Source organism: Hemiscyllium ocellatum, chromosome 4, assembly GCF_020745735.1.
Source record: "Hemiscyllium ocellatum isolate sHemOce1 chromosome 4, sHemOce1.pat.X.cur, whole genome shotgun sequence".
Taxonomy (NCBI): domain Eukaryota; kingdom Metazoa; phylum Chordata; class Chondrichthyes; order Orectolobiformes; family Hemiscylliidae; genus Hemiscyllium; species Hemiscyllium ocellatum.
The window spans coordinates 34,392,417-34,407,366 of record NC_083404.1 but is presented as its reverse complement, the minus strand read 5'-3'; the positions used below and the strand labels follow the sequence as shown (position 1 = coordinate 34,407,366).

The following is a 14,950-nucleotide window of genomic DNA, read 5'->3' as shown; positions in this document are numbered from 1 at the left end:
AAAAATTAGCACAATAAAATTTTGAGTTTTTCTTGGAATGACTTTGTGGCCTCAGGAATAACTTTTTAACATATTAGGATAAAGAACAATAGCGAATAAACAAAAAGAAGCTTTAACAAATATGGTGACCAGTTGAGCTGGTTAAAAACTAATTTTTCAACATTATTGGTAGGGGGTACCAAGGTTGGACTACATCTTCTTGTGTCCATGCTTTTTATTTGCCCAGCTCGTGAATTAACACTGATGACATTTAGGAGAAATTAATTTATTATTTGAAGCAAAATACACCAGTTAAGAGTCATGAAAGGAGATAATTTTACCCATTAAGTCCAAATCGGTTGTCAGAAGGCAATTGCATCATTCCCATTACTTTGCTTGATTGCCATGGCCCATGTACCAACCCAACTTGATTCTGAAATCGGTTTACACCATTCTCATTCCTTTTTCATGTTTGCTGACATCATGCAGAACAGTGTATTAATTAAAAATCCAAGAAATTGAATTATGTACACTGCTAAATCCAAATTTGTAAACAATTTGCATGGTACAAACAGAAAGTACAGACTTTACAGTTAACTATTCAAAAATTGAAACTCCAAGTTGTAGTCATCAGGTCAAGACCTGGACTGAAGAATTTCAGCTCTGATAAAAGATTGGATAATTTGAGGTTCTTTCCTTCAAAGCAACAGAAATTGACAGGAGAGTTAATTGAGTACAAAATTATGATTATATATTGAGTACAAAATTATCATAATATAGGAAGAACATTTCCTTTCCAAGAAAGGTCAAAGCATAATCAGCAGGCATACAATTAAAGCAACTGCAAAAAGGATTAGAGAGGAGTTGAAGAGAATTTATTTTCATCCAAGAGTGGTGGGGGACTCTGCCTGAAAGTGTAACAGAAACCTCCTTAGATTTTAAAACAACTCAGATACAAATTTCAACAGTGTACTTGAAATGTCCCAGCAAAACAGTGAAGAATCTAGGGTCTACTGCAAACAAGAAACTGCACGACATTATAGCTAGTAAAAGAAAAAGATTCAAGTTATTAATGGAGGAGCAAGTTACTGCAGATTCTGGAATCTGTACAGGGAACAAAAAGTGCTGGAAATCACAGGATCTGTGGAGAGACAAGCTAACATTCAGACAAGAGTCTCGATGACTCTTCATCAGAGCGGAGGCAAAGTGTGGAGGGGGCAGTATTTATGCCATGGTGTGGGGGTGGAGTGTGGAGGAGAAAGGGTGTTGATAGTGCAGATTAAGTAATCAGAATGTGAGAATGGCAAAACAATGGTGCGTCCAAACTAGAAAAAGATGGTCTCACTGGGAAGGGGGAGGGGAGAGAGAACATGGTGAGAATGTAACAGGTAAAGCTAAAAAAAAAGGGAAGAAATGGGAGTCTGTTCACAATCTGAAGATGTTGAACTCAATATTAAGTCCAGAAGGTTTAAAATGCCTAGTCTGATGATGGGATGCTGTTCCTCCAGTTTGTGTTGTGATTTGCTGTAGCACTGCAGCATGCTGATCTCAGACAAGTAGGATGCTGCGTTTAAATGATTAGCCATGGGAAGGTTGTGGTCATCTTTGCGCATGGACTGAAAGTGTTGTTAACCAGCATTTTCAAACATTTCAGATGTACTCCAATATTTGACTCAGTGGATGATTAGATGATGAACTCTTTTGTATTCAAGTCTTTGATCACATCATTGACTGGACTGTCATGTTGACCCAGAGTTTTGATTTTCATATTGATATAAAGTCAAGACATCAGTATAGCCTTGGAAATAAATTCATAGATACCTGACTTAGACTAAAAGTAAATCTGTTCAGCCTTTGAAAATAATGAGCAGGTGATGCTTTATTCATGCAACCTCTTAAAAACTGTTTTGTATGGAGATGCGGAGAGTTTATATATCTATTTGCATAACGGACTTTTTTAGTTATTTATCTTATCACAGCATTTAGGTATCCCTGGAAAAGGTGATAGATTATAAATTATCATAATCCTTATTACTATAATCCATAATTACTCTTAAGTAGATGGCTTCCTGAACCACTGACGTCCATGTATTGCACCTCAACCAAAAATGCTTTTAGGGTACGAATTCTAGAATTTTGGCGCAGTGACAACAAAGTTAAAACAGTATAGTTCCCAATCAGGAGAAAGTGAGGACTGTAGATGCTAGATCTCAGAGTCAATAGTGTGGTGCTGGAGAAGTACAGCAGGTCAGGCAGAATCCAAGCAGAAGAACCAACGTTTCGGGTGCACTCATCAACTTCTCCTTCCAGGCGAAAGTGGGTACTGCAGATGCTGGAGATTAGCAAGATTAGAAAACCACAGCAGGTCAGGCAGCATCCAAGGAGCAGGAAAATTGACATTTTGGGCAAAAGCCCTTCATCAGGAATGAGGCTGGGAACCTCGAGGGTGGTGAGATAAATGGGAGAGGCGTAGGTCTGGGGGAAAGGTAGCTGAGAGTGCAATGGATGGATGGAGGTGGGGGTAAAGGTGATAGGTCGGAGAGAAGGGTGGAGCAGATACTTGGGAAGGATGATCGACAGGTGGGACAGGTCATGAGGACAGTGTTGAGCTGGAAGATTGGAACTGGGTAAAGTGGGGGGAGAGGAAATGAGGAAACTGGTGAAGCCATGGTATTGAAGGGCTCTGAGATCAAAGATGAGGCGTTCCTTCTCCAGGCATCGGGTGATAAGGGAGTGGTGGTGGAGGCGGCCCAGGACCTGCATGTCCTCGGCAGAGTGGGAATGGGAGTTGAAATGTTCACCACGGGGTGGTGGGATTGATGTGCTAATTGGCAGACGGATAAGAAAATTAGGGAAATAAATACTTGGCGAAGAGATTGATGTAGGAAAGAGGGGTTCCATTTCATGGAACATTGGCATCAATTTTGGAACTAGGGCCATCTGTACCGATGGCACGGTCTCCACCTGAACTGATCTAGAACCAGTGTTCTGGGGAAAAGGATAAACAGGGTGGTCACTAGGACTTTAAACTTGTGAGTTGGGGTAAGGGAAAGGGAAAGGAACAGGGAGTATGTAGTCAAATAGAAACATAAGCAGCACGTTACCCTGTGTGCAGGGTTTAAGATCAAGGCAGATGAGGAATGAAGCAAAAAGGAAGGATAACAGAGGACATATTACTAAAGATGTTGGAAATCATGTGGAAAAGAAAATTAGCATGAAGGCGCTTTACCTGAATGCTCATACTATTCGTAACGAAGCAGATGTATTAACAGCACAAATCATTGTAAATGATTGTGATGAGATGTGATTGCGGGGGGGGGGGTCAGGACTGGCAGTTAAACATCTAAGGATTTACAACTTATTGAAAAGACAAGGTGGTGGGCAGAGGGGGTGGAGTTGCCTTGTTAGTTAAGAATGAAATTAAATCTATGACACTGAATGACATTGGGTCAGATGATGTGGAGGAGAAAGTGAGGTCTGCAGATGCTGCAGATCAGAGCTGAAAATGTGTTGCTGGAAAAGCGCAGCAGGTCAGGCAGCATCCAAGGAGCAGGAAATTTGACGTTTTGGGCATAAGCCCTTCTTCAGGAATTCAGATGATGTGGAGTCTGTCTGGGTGGAGTTGAGGAACCACAATGGCAAATAAAAAACATAATGGGAGTTATTTCTTTCACAGACCTCCCAGCAGTGGTTAGGACCAGGGGTGCAACATGTACCAGGAAATAGATAGGACATATCACAAAGGCAAGGTCATGGTGATCATGGGAGACTTCAATATGCAAATAGACTGGATGAATAATATTGCCAGTGGATCCAAAGAAAGGGAATTCATGGAATGCTTACAGGATGGCTTTTTGGAACAGCTTGTGATGGAGCCCACAAGGGAGTAGGCTATTCTAGACTTAGTGGTATATAATGAGCCAGACTTTGTAAAAGATCTTAAAGTAAGGGAACACTTAGGAGGCAGCAATCATAATATGGTAGAGTTCAGCCTGCAGTTTGAAAGAGAGAAGGCAAAATCGGATGAAATGGTGTTGCAGTTAAATAAAGGTAATTACAGGGACATAAGAGAAAAACTGACAAAAATTGACTGGAAGCAGAGCCTAGGTGGGAGGATAGTAGAGCAACAATGGCAGGAGTTTCTGGGTGTAATTGAGGACACAGTACAGAGGCTCATCCCAAAGAAAAGAAAGAATAACTTGGGGGGAGAGAATAGAATTAGACAGCCATGGCTGACAAAGGAAGTCAGGAAATGTATCAGAGAAAAGAGAGAGCCTTCAAAGCAGCCAAGAGCACAGGTAAGTCAGAAGATTGGGAAGATTACAAAAACAAATAGAGGATAACAGAGAGAAATAAGGAAGGAGGGGATCAGATATGAAGGTAACATTAGAAATAATAGTAAAAGTGCCTTTCAATACATAAGAAACAAACGAGAGGCAAAAGTAGAAATTGAGCCACTCCAAATTGATGCAGGAAGGCTCACAATGGGACAGAAGGAAATAGCTGAAGAACTTAATAAGTATTTTGTGTCACCTTCACAGTGGAAGACATGAGTATTACCCCAACAATGAAGGAGAGTCAAGGCACAGAGTTGAGAATGGTAGCCATTACAAAAGAAAAAGTGCTAGAAAAGCTAAATGATCTAAAAATTGATAAAGCTCCTGGCCCGGATGGGCTACATCCTAGAGTTCTGAGGGAGGTGGCTGAAGAAATAGCCAAGGCATTGGCTGTATTCTTTCAAAATTCACTGGAGTCAGGGAAAGTCCCAGATGATTGGAAAATCGCTGTTGTAACTGCCCTTGTCCAAGAAAGGATCAAGGCAAAAGATGGAAAATTATAGGCGGATTACCCTAACCTCGATTGTAGACAAAATTCTAGAACCCATTGTTAAGGATAAGATTTCTAAATTCGTGGAAGTACAGGATCGGATTAGAACAAGTCAGCATGGGTTTATTAAGGGGAGGTCATGCCTAACAAACCTGTTAGAGTTCTCTGAAGAGGTAACAAGTAGGTTAGACCAGGGAAACCGAGTGGATGTTATCTATCTAGATTTCCAAAAGGCCTTTGATAAGGTGCCTCACAGACAGCTGCTGAGTAAGGTGAGGGTCCATGGTGTTCGAGGTGAACTATCAGCATGGATTGAGGATTGGCTGTCTGACAAAAGGCAGAGAGTTGGGATAAAACGTTCTTTTTCAGAATGGCAGTTAGTGACAAGTGTTGTCCTGCAGGGTTCAGTGTTGGGGCTGCGGCTGTTCACTTTATATATGAATGATCTGGATGAAAGGACAGGGGGACATTCTGGTGAGGTTTGCTGATGATACGAAGATATATGGACAGGTAGGTAGTTACGAGGAGGTGGAGAGGCTGCAGATGGATTTAGACAGTTTAGAAGTGTGGTCCAAGAAATGGCTGATGAAATCCAACATGAGCAAATGCGAACTCTTGCACTTTGGGAAAAAGAAGAGAGGCATAGGACTATTTTCTAAACGGTGAGAAAATTCATAAAGCCAAAGTACAAAGGGATTTGGGAGGGCTAGTCCAGGTTTCTCTAAAGATTGACTTGCAGGTTGAGTCCACGGGTAAGAAAGCAAATGTAATGTTGTCATTTATCTCAAGAGAGTTGGACTGTAAAAGCAGTGATGTATTACTGAGACTCTATAAAGCTCTTGTTAGGCCCCGTTTAGAATACTGTGTCCAATTCTGGGCTCCACACCTCAGAAAGGACATACTGGCACGGGAGCGTGTCCAGCAGAGATTCACATGGATGATCCATGGAATGGTAGGCCTAACATACAATGAACGCCTGAAGATCTTGGGATTGCATTCATTAGAATTTAGAAAGTTGAAGGGAGATCTAATAGAAGCTTACAAGATAATGTACGGCTTAGAAAGGGTGGACGCTGGGAAATTGTTTCTGTTAGGCAGGGATACTAGGACCCATGGGGAAAAGCCTTAGAATTAGAGGAGGTCAACTTAGAATGGAAATGAGGAGACATTTCTTCAGCCAGAGAGTGGTGGGCCGGTGGAATTCATTGTCATGGAGTGCAGTGGAGGCCGGGACATTAAATGTCTTCAAAGCAGAGATTGATAAATTCTTGATCTCGCAAGGAATTAAGGACTTCGGGGAGAGTGCGGATAAGTGATGTTGAAATGTCCATCGGCCATGATTGAATGGCAGAATGGACTGGATGGGCCGAATGGCCTTATTTCCACTCCTTTGTCTTATGTCTTTCTGCATATGCACACAGATTAATTCAATACCCGAAAAGGCACACAAGGTGCTGAGCATTGCATAATCATCAGCAAACATCCTCATTTCTGACCACTAATGGGAGGGATGGTAGCTTATTGAAGAAATAGTTGAAGGGTCTAGGAACATTATGCTGAGGACTTTCTGCATAGATGTCCTGTGACTAAGATGACTGACTTCTAAGAATACAACCAAGTTCTGTTTTTGAGTTACTTGGCCTTCTTGATGCCAGACTCAATGAAGATATGAGGAAATGGCCTGCTTTGAGGATTAGATCCAAACCCTTGTTTTCATGTGCGATCTGAAAGTTGCCATCTCCAACATTGCCACAGTACAGCAGGTCAGTAAAGTTGATGTGCTCAAGTTTCTAAAACAGCGCTTCAATTAAATTCACGATTTTCTGACTCTGGTAATGTTATTGCTGAATCAAGGGAGAATCAAATATAAATCATACTATCCTTCATTTGGCACCATTCCAAGCACTTGGGAGTTTAGAAGGCAGACATCACAAAATGGAATGATAAACAAAAATTATTGTCAATAGTAAACAAGCCTCCTTAAAGCACATTTCTTTCAGAAGATGCATAAGCTGAAAAATACAAAGTCGGCAGTACAACTAAATAATTTCAATAGGGTTGTCAAAACGTTATGCACATGTATGCATGTTTGGATGATGGATTGTTGCAGTTTTCAGTTTCACGTTTTTTAGAAATCGGCTTCTTGGGCAAAATTTTAAATAAGCTCTTCCGGGTTCTCAACAAAAGCTGGCATTTTTAGAATTGCAGCCCTAAAGAGTTAAATGGAATTTTTTCTTGCCCTTAAATATTCAGGGGATTCGTATGTCTCTACTGAATATCTGGGCAAAACAAAATGCTATAATTATCCTTTTTCATTCCATTTAACTCTGAAGGGCTGCAATTCTAAAAATGCCAGCTTTTGTTGAGAACCTGCAGCACTGAACTGATTCAATGCCTTTCCTCTGGGACTCAAGTTTCTTTTATTCTTGCTCTGCCTGCCTCACTCCCTCTTTCTGCCTCAGGATTTGTTTCTGAGCACACACACACGTGTGAGAGGGACCTGCAACACTGCTGAACCCTTCCCCCACCCAGTCCCAGTTAGTTCAGAGGGATTAATCCAGCGAGCACTTGCTAAGTGTGCTCCCCGTTCAGGAGACTAGGCAGCAGAATACCACGTGCAAGCACCCACTTCTCTCACCCCATCTGTGCAGGTCAGCCCCTCATCTGCTCTGCAACCCCGCCCCCCCCACCCCCAAGCACTCCATCTGCTCCCAATCCCCTCCTCCAGGGCAGCTGGACTGGACACCAACAGCAAAACTGCTGTCTTTTTTTGGGGGGTGTGGGGGTGTGAGAGGTGGGGGTCTGAGAATATGATAAGGAACAAGGAAGTCTCATAGAATGAGCATTCAGTTACAAAAAACATTCAAAGCTATTTTAGCAACTGTTCAAACTTTAATAAAAAATGCAAAGTAGGCCATATTTATGTCACGAAAATTGAAATAAAAATGAGACGGATAGTTGAGCTTTAAAGTACATTAACAGACCTAATGTTGATGTTTATTTTTTTCAATTTAGAGTGTTGAGGTAATGAAATAATTGAAATTGATGAATAGAAGACATTTACAGTTAGAGATATACAGCACAGAAAGAGACCCTCCGGTCCAACTTGTTCATGCTGACCAGGTATCCTGAATAAACCTAGTCCTATTTGCCAACATTTGGCCCATATCTCTCTCAACCCTTCCTACTCATGTACCCATCTAGATGCCTTTTAAATGCTCTAACTGTACCAGCCTTCAACACTTTATTTGGCAGTTCATTCCACACATTCACCACCCTGTGCATGAAACAGTTGCCCTTTAAAAGAGGTCCCTTTCTAAATCTTTCCCCTCTCACCCTAAACCTGTGCCCTCCAATTGGGGATTCCCCTACACCATGCCTCTCATGATTTTATAAACCTCCATAAGGTTACCCCTCAGCCTCCAACACTCCAGGGAAAATAACCCCAGCCTATTCAGCCTCTCCCTATAGCTGAAACTCTCCAACACCAGTAACATCCTTGTAAATCTTTTCTGAACCATTTCAAGTTTCACAACATCATTCCCCTAGGAGAGAGAATTGCAGGCAGTATTCCAAAAGTAGCCAAACCAAAGTCCTGTAGAGTGCAACATGACCTCCCAGCTCTTATAATCAACACATTGACTAATAACGGCGAGCACACCAAAGGTCAAACATATTTGATTGAATATCTGATCAAGTTCAAGCAGCTGGCTGGAATACACTTGTCTTTATGTTGAATTCAATTTTGAAGGCTTCCCACTTTCCAGCCATCCTTTTAATTGCAAATATCTGCCCACAATCAATTTTTGAAAATTCTTGCCGAATACCATTAAAGTTTGCCTTCCTCCAATTTAGAACTCTGATTTTTAGATCAAGTCTACCCTTTCCCATAACTAGTTTACAATTAGCGCTCCCCTACTGACATCTCAGTCACTTGCCCTGCCTTACTTCCCAAGAGTAGGTCAAGTTTTGTTCCTTCTCTCGTAGGTACATCCACATGTTGAAACTGAAAATTTTCTTTTACACACTTAAATTCCTTTCTATCCAATTCCGTAATACCATGGCAGTCCCTGACTATGCTTGGAAAGTTATCTCCTACCATTGCCGCATTATTTTCAAATAACTGACACCTGACTAATTTGCTTCTCCATTTCCCACTGACTACTCGGGCAGAGGCAGAGGGGAGAGAGAGGAAGAGAGGGGAGAGGAATCTCTAGCACAATCCCAATAACATGATCATCCCTTCATCAGTTCCACCCAAATAATTTCACTAGACATACTCCCTGCAATATCCTCCCTAAGTACAGCTGTAATGTTATCCTTAATAAGTAAAACAACACTCCCCCTCCTCTCTTATCCCCCTTTCTATCCTTCCTATAGCATCCATATCCTGAAGCATCAAGCTGCCAATCCTGTCCATCCTTGAGCCACATCTCTGTTATAGCTATGGTAGCCCAGTCTCATGTTCCCAATTATGCAGAGTCCATCTGCTTTACCTGTCAGGCCTCTTGCACTGAAATAATGCAGTTTAATTTATCAGTCCCTACCTCATCATCAGCTTTGCTCCTGCCTGCATTGACTATTTGAGGAGAAAGTGAGGTCAGCAGATGCTGGAGTATCAGAGCTGAAAATGTGTTGCTGGAAAAGCGCAGCAGGTCAGGCAGCATCCAAGGAACAGGAAATTAGACGTTTCGGGCATAAGCCCTTAATCAGAAATGAGGAAAGTGCGTCCAGCAGGCTCAGATAAAAGGTAGGGAGGAGGGACTTGAGGGATGGGCGATCGACATGTGATATATTTGACCTGCCCCTTTTCCCAATTGCACAAGCCTTAGACTGATACCTTTGTTAACTACTTGTTTGATTCCCACTACCCCCGAACAAAGGGACTTTGAAGTACAGGTTCATGCTCCCTGAAAGTGGAGTTGCTGACAGACAGGGTTGTGAAAGTAGTGTTTGGTGTGCTTGCCTTTGTTGGCCAGTGCATTGAGTTGGGAAGTCAAGTTGCGACTGTACAGGATGTTGGTTAGTCACTTTTTGAATACTGCCTGTAATTCTAGTCTCCCTCCTATGGGAAGGATGGTGTGAAACTTGAAAGGGTTTGGAAAATATATACAAGAATGTTGCCAGGGTTGGAGGGTTTGAGCTATAGGGAGAAGGTGATTTTCCCTACAGCGTCAGAGGCTGAGGGTTATAGAGGTTCACAAAATCATGAAGGGCATGGACAGGGTGAATAGCTATGGTCTTTTCCCTGGAGTTCAAAAACTAGAAGGCATAGGTTCAATACGAGGGGGAAAGATTTTTAAAAGGAATTAAGGGGCAACTATTTCATGCACAGGATAATGGGTGTATGGAATGAACTGCCAGAGGCAGTGGTGCACGCTGGTACAATTAGAACATTTAAAAGGCATCCAGATGGATAAAAGAATAAGAAAGGTTTAGAGGAATAAGGGCCATACACAGACGAATGGGACTAGACTAATTCAGGATATCTGGTCGGCATGGACGATTTGGACCGAAGGGTCTGTTTCCATGCTATACATCTTAATGATTCTATTTCTACTTTTATCAGGGCACAATTTTCAGCCTTACACATAGGGTACTATGTTAACAAAAGAAGAAGCCTTTTTCCCAACGTGTCATCATGTCAGCTTTCCTGTTTTGCTTGCTTAGAATTGGCTAATCACTAAAGCTTTTGCGCTGCAAAAAAATTAATGTTGCACCTGATATAATGGAGCTATCAGTTGATTGTCCACCTTTTAATTCCCTAAAATGGAGAAAGGCTTGAATGCATTCTAGAACAAAGATTGCCTGAAATTTATTGTAATCAAACCACGGTTGGTCATCCCATCACTCTCCCTTTTCACAGCTAAAAAAGGGTTGGCTAATGGCCATGTTGACACCCTGGAGATCACTAATAACATAGCTGCAGCAAATCAGTTTGTGAGCTAGTGCAAATACATCACGCTCATTGAAAGTTTCCATCAGAAATTATTTTGGACTTCATACATTAAATTTGTAAGGTTTTGTTTTGTTTGTAGCAATCACTTCATTGAAGATATTTTCCAATCAACCTGTTTTGAGATGTTAAGACAATTCTGAAGCAGCGGGGACTTGAATCCAGGTTTCCTGGCTCAGAGGGAGAAACATGACGACTGTTCTACAAGATCTCTAATTTCAGGAACCAATTCATCACTAAAACCATCAATATATGTAGGTTTCTCTATCTGCTTTCAAACCAGGGCTGTTTCACTCATAAAGAGGGTGTGATAACCACGATACAACAGAAATATAGAGTTACAGAGTTATAGAGATGTACAGCATGGCAACAGACCTTCAATCCAACTTGTCCATACCGAACAGATATCGCACCCCAATCTAGTCCCACCTGCCAGCACCCAGCCCAAACTTATTCATATATCCATCCAGATGCCTTTTAAACGTTGCAATTGTACTGTACGAAATCATATCGTGTCATATTTTAAATCAACCTGTTCAGACACGTAAGACAGCTCCGGAGGACTTGAACTTGGGCCTCCTAGTTTAGAGACACAAACATTACCATGGTGCCACAACAGCCCCAACTACTTTAAATTATTCTTAATCAACCTGTACAGAGATGTTAAACACACCTCTGGAACAGTTGGAATGTGAACCAAGGCCAACCTGTCTCAAAGGTAGGGATACTGCCACTGCACTACAACAGCCCTGCATTCTTTACCTAATTTTAGAAGTTTATTTTTTTTTGACCTATTTTTCTCATCAATCTGTTCAGAGATGTTATTGCACACCGCTCAAGGTGAAACCTGAATCTGTGTCTCTCAGTCCAAAGGTACAGAGCGTACCAGCTACAGTGTCTGGTGTCCTTCCATGGCATGTGGGTCACCTCAGTTGGTGCACAGCAGCTGAGTTAGAAGTGGTGCAGACCAAAAGAATCTAACTGTTTAATTACCACTGCACCACAACAGCCCTACACTATTTTATTTAGTTAAATTCCCTTCAGTTAATTCCATCTGGCAATCCATGGTCAATTTGATACCCAACATAAAGGAAACACTTGTGCTTCTTGGAGGCTAATCATCTCAACTCATGGACATCATTGCAGGAGCTTCTCAGGTGATGGCCTAGGCCCAAGTATCTTCAGCTGCTTCTTTCAAATATTGTCATTCAGAGCTTGATTGTTTGTTGATGATTGCAAAGCATTCGTTATCATTCACTATTCCTCAAGTACTGAAGTAGGCAATGCTCAGTCCAACATTCAGACATGAGCTGATAAATGGCGAGGAACGTTCGTTGCACAAATGTGCCAGGCAATAACTGCCTCCGACAAGAGAAATCTAACTGCATCCCCATGTAACATTCAATGACCCTGACATCACTGAATTCCCCCACTATTACAGTTGACCACAAACTGAACAGGATAAGTTATACAAAACCCACAGTTGGAAGAGTAAGGTCAAAGCCTGGCAAGTAACTAATGATCTGACTTCCCAAAACCTGTCCATTATCTTCAAAACACAATTCAAGAGTCTAATAGAATACACCATATTTCTAAGGATGATTGCAATTCAACTATACTCAGGAAGTTTGACATCATTGAAGACATAGTCAAAAAGTGTGGCGCTGGAAAAGCATAGCAGGTCAGACAGCATCCAAGGAGCAGGAGAAGTGATGTTTCTGTGGAAGGAGGTGGGCCATAGGGGGCTCAGAGATAAATGCGAGGGAGGTGGGGCTGGGGGGAGAGATAGCTTGTAAGGTGGATGGGTAGATGAAGGTGGATGTGAATATACGTTGGAGTGGAGGATGGAGTAGATAGGTGGGAAAGAAGATGGGCAGGTAGAACAGTTCAAGGAGGAGGTGACGAGTTGTAAGCTTGGATCTGGGATAAGATGGGGGGAGGGGAGATGAGGAAACTGGTGAAATTGACATTGATGCCATACGGTTGGGAGGTCCCAAGGCAGAAGATGAGGTGTTCTTTCTCCAGGCACTGGGTGACTTGGATTTGGCGAGGGAGAAGGAAGGACTTGTGTGTCCTTGGCAGACTGGAAAGGGGAGTTGAAATGGTCGGCCACAGAGTGGTGTGGTTGTTTGCTGCGTCTGTTCCGGTGATGTTCTCTAAATTGTTCCGCAAGTTGGTGTCCTGTCTCCCCAATGTAGAGGAGACCACATTGAAAGCAACAGAGACAGTAGATGAGGTGTTGAGATGTAGTTTCGTCATCTCCCCTCTCCCCAGCTACCTGTCAAGCTACCTTGCCCCAGCCACACACCCTTCCCATTTATCTCTCAGCTCCTTTGAGCTCACCGCGCTCCCCCCCCCCCCAACCAGATTCCTGATGAAAGGCTTATGTCCGAAACATCGGCTCTCTGGCTCGTTGGATGCTGCCTGACCTGCTGTGCTTTTCCAGTGCCAGACTTTTTGACTCAGATCTCTAGTCCTCACTTTCCCCGAATCATTAAGGGCATAGCACCCCATTTGACTGGCAACCTGTCATCACCTTAAACATTCACTCTCTATATCAGCGATCTTTTATTTCCTCTGTATCAAAAGCTATGAACTCTATCCTGAATAGGACATTTCTGAAAAAGGACAAATTTCAACCTGGATGAAATGTATCCTCAACTGTTAAAAGCAGCAAGAGGGCCCTCTGGTGGCACAGTAGTAGGGTGCCACGTGTCCTGGTCCATTCCCTACCTGCTCCAGAGGTGTGTAATAATATATCTGAATAGAATGATGAAAAGAATAGGTTAATTTTTTTAAAAATTAAAAGCAAGAGAATAAATTGTGGAGCCTTAGACAATCATTTTTCAAACTTCTTTGAAGACCAGCACGATGTTGATGTGTTGGACCCAACGATGTTCTATCATTTTCTATATCGGGAAAAGAGTGATAAATCGAGCTTCTAAAACATAACTGCTGCGGCATAAAAAGTTACTGAATATAATTGAGGGACAAGAAGAAATAATTTAGAAAGGCACGAATAAATCACAGCACACATGGGAATGCCATGTCTGATTAACATGATTCAATTATTTGAAAGGTAACAAGGACAATCAATGAGACGAGTATATGTGATATAGACTGTTAAAGAATTTGATGGCAAAATAGCAAACTGAATTCAAAATGGACTGGCAGTAAAAGGGTAATGAGAGTTATTGTGATGAATATGTCATTTCCTTCAAAGTTCTGTGGGCCTCAATACTACGTTTGTGCTTTTCATGACAAATAACAATGGTTAAGAATTGAATGTACTTGGAACAAAAAACAGTACAGGCCCTTCTGCCCTCGAGGTTGTGCTAACCTTTTATCTTCCTCTAAGATCAAATTAACCTACATATCCTTCATTGTACTATCATTCATGTGCCTATCAAGTGTTGCTTAAATGTTCCTAAACGTATCTGACTCTACTAGCATTTCTGGCAGTGCATTCCACACACCCACCAAATTCTGTGTAAAGAACCTACCTCTGATGTCTTCCCTTAACCTTCCTCCAATCATCTTAAAATTTGGCCCCCTCATGATAGCCAATTCTGGCCTCGGAAAAGTCTCTGGCTATCCACTCTATGGCTCCCATCATCTTGTACACCTCTATCAACTTGCCTCTCATCCTTCTTCACTCCAATGAGAAAAATCTTGGTTGCCTCAACCTTTCTTCCTAAGACCTGCCCTCCAGTCCAGGTAGCATCCTGGTAAGTCTCCTCTGCATCCTCTCGAGCTTCCAAATCCTTCCGATAATGAGATGACCAGAACAGAACACGATATTCCAAGTGTGATCTAACCAGGGCTTTACAGAGTTGCAGCATAACCTCACAGCTTTTAAGCTCAATTCGCCTGCTAATGAAAGCCAACACACCGTACGCCTTCTTATTAACCCTATCAACTGGAGTGGCAACTTTGAGCGATCCATAGACATGGATCCCAAGATCCCATTGTCAAGAATCCTGCCTTTAACCCCGTATTCTGCCTTCAAATTCAACCTTCCAAATGAATCACTTCATACTTTCCAGGTTGAACTCCATCTGCCACTTCTCAGCCCAGCTCTGCATCCTGCCAATGTCCCATTGCAACCTACAATAGCCTTCCACGCTATTTACAACCCCACCAACCTTTGGGTCATCAGCAAACTTAGTAACCGACCCTTCCACTTCT

General features: G+C 42.2%; 1 protein-coding gene across 4 annotated transcripts in view; it reads right to left on the bottom strand.

Moving 5' to 3' along the window:
* The window catches only part of golga4 (golgin A4), a 175,147-nt gene that overhangs the window by 38,441 nt on the left and 121,756 nt on the right, over positions 1-14,950 (bottom strand). The window lies entirely within an intron of this gene.